This window comes from Marmota monax, unplaced genomic scaffold (assembly GCF_021218885.2).
Source record: "Marmota monax isolate L192 unplaced genomic scaffold, Marmota_monax_Labrador192_F-V1.1 WCK01_AAM20220418_F8-fsc00087, whole genome shotgun sequence".
In the NCBI taxonomy this organism is placed as follows: Eukaryota; Metazoa; Chordata; class Mammalia; order Rodentia; family Sciuridae; genus Marmota; species Marmota monax.
The window spans coordinates 3124544-3132297 of record NW_026693476.1 but is presented as its reverse complement, the minus strand read 5'-3'; the positions used below and the strand labels follow the sequence as shown (position 1 = coordinate 3132297).

Below are 7754 nucleotides of genomic sequence, written 5' to 3'. Positions count from 1 at the left end.
CTCTCCCTGGCCCCCTGCCCACCATGTTGCTGGAAGCTGCAGTCAAAGGGGTCTCTGTACACCGAGAAAATACTGAGCTGTGGTCTGGTGGCTTACATCAGGGAAGGCTTAGCTCCCTGGGCCAACCACAAGCCTCCTGAGGAGACACGCTCTGCCTGTATCTCTGCACCCCCACACGGCAACCCCCAGCCAGCATGAAAGCAAGGACTTTGTGTGTCCTTGACACCTGAGCTGGCCTTTTGGCTATTCGATTGCTCTGGGCAGAGAGGAAACTGATCTCTGCATTTCTGAAGGGCTTAGTGCTGACTTTGACACAGGGTATGCATGTAGTGGTGTTGTTAATTCGAATCGTCCGATTTCAGTAAAGAACTTTCTAAATGAGTCGACCTTACATTAATGGGCCCGTGAGGGTATATGCTATAGATACATGAAACTGATACCAATTTCACCTTCAAGACACTAGCAACCTTTAGAAATAATATTTCTTAAAAAATATTTCTTAAAAATATTTCTTCTTCCTGAGCAAAAATGATCCATGTATGGGGGATTTGGCACATGAGCTGGTCTTCTTAGCAGAAGGGATCAGTTTCCTGCTAAATCTTTGTTATTCCACTCCCTACTACGTACCAGGCACTTACTATGTGCTGATTATTCAAAGAAAAACAAGGTGCTGCCTGGGTTGAAGCCGGTTTCTCAGGGGGCTCGTTACACTGGATCAAAACTGTTTTAGAAACACGGCCTTGAGCTCTGTAAGAGACAGGCAGCAGCAGATAAATCTTCCCTGATGTAGGACGGGAGGGCAAGGCTAGAGGAGGTTTCCCGGAGGAAAGGACATTTGAAGGATGGAAAGATCCATATGGACAATGGAATCTTCTCGGCTGGAGAATAGTAATGAAAACATCCCACGTCAGCTGCACTTTGGGAAAGGAAAGATCCCCCGCTCTCACTGTGGCATGATAGCAGACCAAGGTCAGGGTGACAATTTTGGCCAGGGAAGGGGGCATTTGCTTCTAAGTCAGCTTGTCCCAAGGGCTCTTCCTGCCTGAAAATAGCTGCCCGGATTCATTTCTCCTATCAGTCCCAGAGGCCACAGACGGGGAAACAGGCTCTGTCCACGTGCAGAGCAGAGTTGTATCTGGAAAGTTGGGCTATAACACAGGGGACAGCCTTGGGCACTGGCAAGAGGCCAGGCCTAACCACACCTCCGAGTCCAACCAGCTAAGTTTGGACAGACCCTCTCTGGTTGTTTCCACGTCATGTGACCGAAAGCCTTATCATAATAACAGCTGTAAAAATGCCAAACTTTAACCTTATTAAAGTCACACTGTTCTGGTTTGGCAACCCTAATGGGATTTTGCAACTCAGAATCCTCAGTCAGAGTTCTTGAACGGCCCAAGGTCTCCTGGGCCTGCCATGGGGGCCTTCAGAGAGGGGAGCCCACCCACAGTCCCACCCCACCCCGGGTCCATCCACCACCCGTTCTCAGGGTGGCCACCACAAACGCCTCCTATTTGTTACTCATGGAAATGGAGAGAGTTCCACTGTCCTAGACCCCAAGGAGGGTGCCTGAGGGTCCCCGCAGCACTCCCCAGCTGACACGGTCTTTTCCTCTGGATGAATGGAGCACAGTGGAACTTGTAGCTGTTGTTGTGATGATTAATATGTCAAATAGATATCACGGGAAAGGAAAGCAGGAGAGTGATGGGGGGGGGGGAGAAGGAAAGGAGAGAGAGAAAGCCAAGCCGAAGAAGGAAAAGGGGAAAGAACAAGGGGAGGGCAGAGAGGTGGGGAGGGTGGCCACACTCGCCCCAACGGGGCTGCATCAAACAGGCCAGAGGGCTGTGGGGGTGTCTCCTGCCCAAGGTCACCTTGGTGGGAAGGTGGTTTAGTCAGTTGCTGAGGAGAGGTCTCCCGGGAGCCAGGTAGTAACAGAAGTTTCTGGATGCTGGGGAGTCATGGACCTGACATATTTGAGGAAATGTGTTTTTTTCCCCCCAGAATAAAATGCACAAAAAGACCGTTTTGCATCCGGTGTTAGGAAGTTCACTAAGTCCCTAGACCTCCGTAAAAGAACAAAAACAAAAAAAACCTTGTGTTCATCTGATGGTGTTTCCGCAGCTGGGACTGTGTCACCTCTGTTAGCACCACCTCTGCAACGTGATGCCTTTCCGAAACGAGTTTGGGAAGGTGACAATGGCGTCAGCCACAGCACGCTTCCGCTCTGCTGAGCCTCTGCTCTGTCTTATGAGACCTGACCCTCCCGGCCACCTACAGGCCCACCCCGAAGTAGCTTCTGGGAGAAGGTCCCCTTGCCGACTCCAGGCAGTGTAGGTGGCCTATGTGAAGTCTGTCTGTGCTGTGCGAGAATGCGCTCCGGGGTCATGAGATCATTCCACAGATGGTCCAAGGGATGCCTGGTCAAAATGCCTAGGGGAAAGACATTTGCAGTGCAAAGGAATCCTTCAAAACCAAGGCTCCACCCTCCAGCTAATTATTTCTATCGGGTTGTATTAGAAGTTCTCATTTTCTTTATAATCAGAAACTGGCTCAACGTAAACATCATTGACTATGGAAATCTCTTGTCACTTTCAACAGGGTCTGGATTTCCTCTCCTCTCTCTTGGTCTAATCCAAACAAGGTGACAGGCCAGCGTAATCAAACTTTACTAAAGCCCCTCTACCCTCCTGTGGATTGTTATACATGTTGCTTCTCAAATGCAGAAGGGGAAAATCAGGTTCTGTAGGGCCTTCCAAAGGTTACATTATCTCTGGATGGGAAATGGGACGATGATAAACCATGAAGACTGGTTTATATGGTCAGCAGAGGAAAAAGTCTGTTGATAAATCTTACTTTTAGTTATATTTTTAAACGTTTAATTTTGAGATAATTACAATTGTACAAAACAAACGGCAAAAAAAACAATTTGAGAGGATAACAGCATCTAAAAGGTGGAAACTAAAATTGCCACCAATAAATGAGTGGACAAACAGAATACGGGATGTTATTCAGTCTTAAAAAGGAAGGAAATTCTGATGGATGAACCCCTCAGACATTCAGCTAAGGGAGACAATCCAGTCATAAATCAACAAATATTGTATGATGTCATTTATATGAGATATCTAGAATAGTCAAATTCAAATAAATGGAAAGTAGAATGGTGGTTTTCAGGGGTTCGGGGACAGAGATTAGGGAGTTGTTTAATGGGTTTGGAGTTTCAGTGTGGGATGATAAAAAGTTCTAGAGGTGGAAGGTCAAGTCTATTGTACCATAATGTAAAGTAATAAATCCCACCTGTTAGTCAGCTTTCCATTACTGTGACAAAATACTAGAAAGAATCAACTTATAAGGCAGAAAGTCTTATTTGGGCTCCCAGACTTCAGAGGTCTTAGTCCATGATCACTGGTTCCATTGCTTTTGGACCTGTGTAAGGAGCACATGGTGAAGGAAACAGATAAACTCAAGACGGCCAGGAATCAAAGAGAGAAACAGGCAGGGGCCCAAGTCCCCATGTCCCCTTCAAGGGCACACCCTTAGTCACCTAAATTCCTAAATGTTCCACCACCTCCCAATAGCACTCCAAGCTTTCAACACATGGCTTCTATGGAATACTTAAGATCCAAGTTTTAGCTCCACCAAACTGTGTATGTAAAAAATAATTAAAATGGTAAAATTTATGTTACAGGTATTTTACCACCATAAAAATGTTACAAGGAAGTCCCCACACACTCTTCACCCTGCCACCTTGTATAATGATAGTGCACTATCAAAACCAGGAAATTGATATTGGTACAATTCAAAGCTAATTTGGGCTACCAGTTTTACAGGCTCTTGTGTGTGTGTGTGTGTGTGGCTTTATACAATTTTATCACCTATGCAGCAGTGCATAACCACATTCAAGATCCCTAATTGCTTCATCACCACAGGGTTTCCTAGTACTGGTCTTCCGTGGCCTTCCCCAGTCTTTCCTCACAATCCCTAATTCCTGTCACTAATGGGGTTCTTCATCTCCAGAATCTCTGCATTTCAAGAATGCAACAGGGCTGGGTGTAGTGGCCCATGCCTGTAATCCCAGCGGCTCAGGAGCCTGAGGCAGGAGGATCATGAATTGGACAGCAGCCTCAGCAACTTAGTGAGAAGGTGTATTAAAAAAAAAAAAAAAAAAAAAGGACTGGGGATGTGGCTTAGTGGTAGAGTACCCCTGGGTTCAATCCCCCATACCAAAAACAAACAAACAAACAAACAAACAAAACTAACAACCAAGAAAATGAAATCCTACAAAGGAGGCATATCAGGTGGGGGCATATCAGGTGAGTTCGACACTGGGATCAGATTAGAGCTTAACTTCATTTTGTGATATAAAACCAGTAAGAGTATTCAGTTTGGTGACTGGTGGGTTTTGTAGCAGCTCTCCTTATACCTTTTGCCTTTAAAAATCAAGTTTGTTTCATTCACAGATTGTTTTGTAAAGAGACATTATTTCATAGAATTTAATGTAGAAAACAAACAAAAAATGGAATCCTACAACATGTAGCATGCAATCTTTCGAGACTGGCTCTTTTCATTCAGCATAGTCACCTTCAGATCCACCCAAATTTTTGCAAATATCAACCCTTTGTTCCTTTTTATTGTTAACTGGTAATCAATGACTTGGATATAAATTTCCAATTATACCCTTTCATGAAAAATTAACTAAGGAACTCTTCAGTTGTCTGTCTACATTAAGACCATTGCTCAACTCCAGTGTAGCCACAACAGGAGTGACCGTCCCATGGGCTCACCAGCATATCCTGAACTCCACTCACCTCCCAGAAGCCTTTGTTGAGCCACAGGCTATGTCTCCTTGAAGAAAAATGTCCTACAGGGCAAGCTCTCCTGCCATCCTGCCCACTGATGTCATCTTGGGGATCCCAGTGGACAGGGAGTGTGATATGATGGGATTTCTTGGTCCACAGAAATGGAACACTCTCCACTCTCCTCCTGTGCACCCCAGGAGGTCTCAAGAGGACAGGCAGGTGGGACCTCTTTAGGAAAGCAGGTAAACGCCAAGAACCATTGTTTTAACTAGGATGTTGTTTCCAATTCTCAGAAGGGAGAGTGACTATTTCCACCACTCACTATCATCTAAAGCATCCCTGTCGCCCTCAGTGAAGCATGAACTCCAGCCCCTGAGCCGAGCATAGTGCCTGCCACCACCACCTCCCCCCCCCACCCGCCAATGTGTGGTGTTGTTGAAGGAGAGGGGCCAAGTTGCAGGGGACAGTTCACAAAGGCTGACCAAATCAGGGCAGCAAGGTTTCATTTTACACTATTTTCAAAAGCTGCTCCATCAGCTGTTTGACAAAGGTGGGAGTCAGAGTACATGAGTGGAACAATAAAATAGTCATCTTCTTCCTCCTCCTCTTTTCCAAATGTGACAGCCCTCCCTCGCTCCAAGGTGCGTCTCCCAGACTGGAAAGAACTCCATGTTCTGGGTGGGGTGGGGCTTCTTACTGAAAAGCAGGTGTTTGGAGAGGTGAAAAGGGCTGGCTGGGTGGAGTTGGAGCTGGAGATGGAAGTGAGGTAGTTCAGGGAGGCTCCTCAGCCACCTAGAAATGAAGGAGCAGAATTAAAGTCCTTCATCCCCTCCCAAGAATAAGGACAGAGGTTCTTACAGCCTTTCTCTTCATCTCCCTTTCTTGCAAGCATACCTACCCTTTGACCCTTTGCCAGGGGCAATCTGAAAGGTTTATATTTCTAGTCAAATAGATAGAAACCCAGAGAGGCCACCACCCAACATCCTTGTCACTGCCCTGAGGCCCCAGATCCTGGGACTTTACCCAACAGCTTGGTAATTCCTTCTCTGAGGAGAATCAGGGGGTGTGGCCAGAAGTAACCTGGAAAACACGCAGTTGTAGAAGAGATGCTATGCAAACCTAAGGGTTTGCTCACTGCCCCCGAAGGATCCTGAAGGTGACTGACTGCTCACAGGTGGGCGAGGTGCATCATTTGCTGTGGGAATCATTGCATGGCTCCATAAGGGGTGGGTGAGGAGCCGGCACCAGCGCCTCCTCCGTGTGTGCTTCACACCGTCCAGGGTTCCTTGCAGGAACTTACTGAGATGCCAGGTGCTATGGCCTCTTCCAACTCTGGAGATGGAGTAAAGGTCCTTCTCTGACACCAACAAAGATCAAAGCTTTGGAGGTTTTGTCCTGGACTTAAGTAACCCAGGGTGCCATACATTCTATCCAGAATTTGGTTTCCTCTGCAAACTCTATTTCACAAACTCGGTATTTCGTCAATTAATTCAGTATTCATTGACCATTATCTGGTGGCCAAAAGCAGTTCCAACTTCTGGACTTTGTTCTTCAGGGTGAAAAACTGCACTTCTTAGAAAAAAAAAAGAAATTCACCAGGTCTTTAGAATCTCTGTCGACACCTTGTGGGTTAATGAAGGCTCAGAAAATCCAAATGTTGGCCAGGAGACTGGAGTCAGCAGGATTTCACCTGCATAGTCAATTTTTACCTAGAATAGTGCTCTGCCTGCATTAACTTGTCACCAGTGGAGTGAAAATATGAACCTAGGGATATGATAAAGTTTGACATGAGGAGTTCTCCGTATACAGAAGATTCAAAACAGAAAGTCCACAAGAAGTCTCTCTCTCTCTCTCTCTCTCTCTCTCTCTCTCTCTCTCTCTCTCTCTCCTTCCTAATGGGCTGACAGAAGAGCTGACACCTGCCATGTGGAACATTCGAGGTCTATTCCTGAGCCCCTGGTTGTCATCAGTAAGAGCTGTCACCATCCCCTCCAAGCTGTGGAGATTTTTCTCCTGGACTTAAATGACCCAGGGCTTCTGTACATTCTTTCTAGGACGATCTCTCCTCTTCCTTCAAATCAAAGCTTCCGTGTTCCCCTCTCACAGTGGCATCTCGGACCACTTGCTCTTCTTGACCAGGAGGAGGACCGGCCTGAGCAAAGACTCCTGGGCAGGAGGGAGCCTGGCATTCCTAGGGACTGGCGGAAGGCCAGGATGATAGTGAAAAGTACAATGAGATAAAGTTGGAGAGCAGGTAAGGACAGCCGGCGTGGAAGCTGCTGCCCTTTCTCCCAACATCCTGAGCAGGGAAGAAGAATTTGCAAATTTCTTATACGTGCCTTTGCTTATCAGAGCTTTGTGCCCTCACTGAAGCCATGGCACTGAGTTTGATTGCCCTGAGTGAGGCACTGTGAACAGAAGGAACCATCCAGAGGGATCGGTAGTGACATCAGCAGACAAGTCATGTCACACTGGGGTTTGAGCTACAGAAGGACAGAAGAATGTACAAGTTCCTGCTGGGAGCCTCGGTGCCAAATGGCTCCAGGGAAACTCAGGCTTCTTGGGGCCACTTCAATCCTACTCCTCTACTCCCTGGTGGCTGAAGATCCTCTGGTCTGCCAATCCCCTCCTCTGGCCTGCCCTCTTCACCTGCACCCCCGCCTTCCCTCTGTCAGAGGCTCCACCCTTCCCAGGAACACAGAGTTCTCTGGCCCTGGACTCTGGGAGGGCCTGGACCGTGTCAGGATGTGCTCAGGCAGGTGGGGCGTGCCAGGGAAGGGGAGGAAGGTCAAAGATGGCAAGTGAAGGGGACCAACGAAGAGACGGTTGTAGGGGCTTCCCCTCACACGTGTGGGCTCTTCCTCTGACACAAAGCAAAGGATGCAGATTATGAAATGGAATGAAATCGCATGGTGTCTCTAGAGTTGGGCCAGCCCTTATAAATCCATCTGACCTCACTTT

At 47.2% G+C, this 7754-nt stretch overlaps 1 long non-coding RNA gene across 2 annotated transcripts; it reads right to left on the bottom strand.

Moving 5' to 3' along the window:
* Positions 1–1759: 1759 nt before the first annotated feature.
* On the bottom strand, positions 1760–7414 carry LOC124101933 (uncharacterized). 2 transcript variants are annotated; one of them, XR_006854746.2, is made up of 3 exons: positions 5874–7410; positions 4803–5585; positions 1760–3420 (listed from the first exon to the last, which is right to left on the bottom strand). It is a non-coding gene; the product is annotated as an uncharacterized LOC124101933 (long non-coding RNA). The 2 variants fall into 2 exon arrangements; XR_006854745.1 differs by lacking the exon at positions 1760–3420 and having other exon boundaries at positions 4470–5585; positions 5874–7414.
* Between the last annotated feature and the right edge of the window lie 340 nt (positions 7415–7754).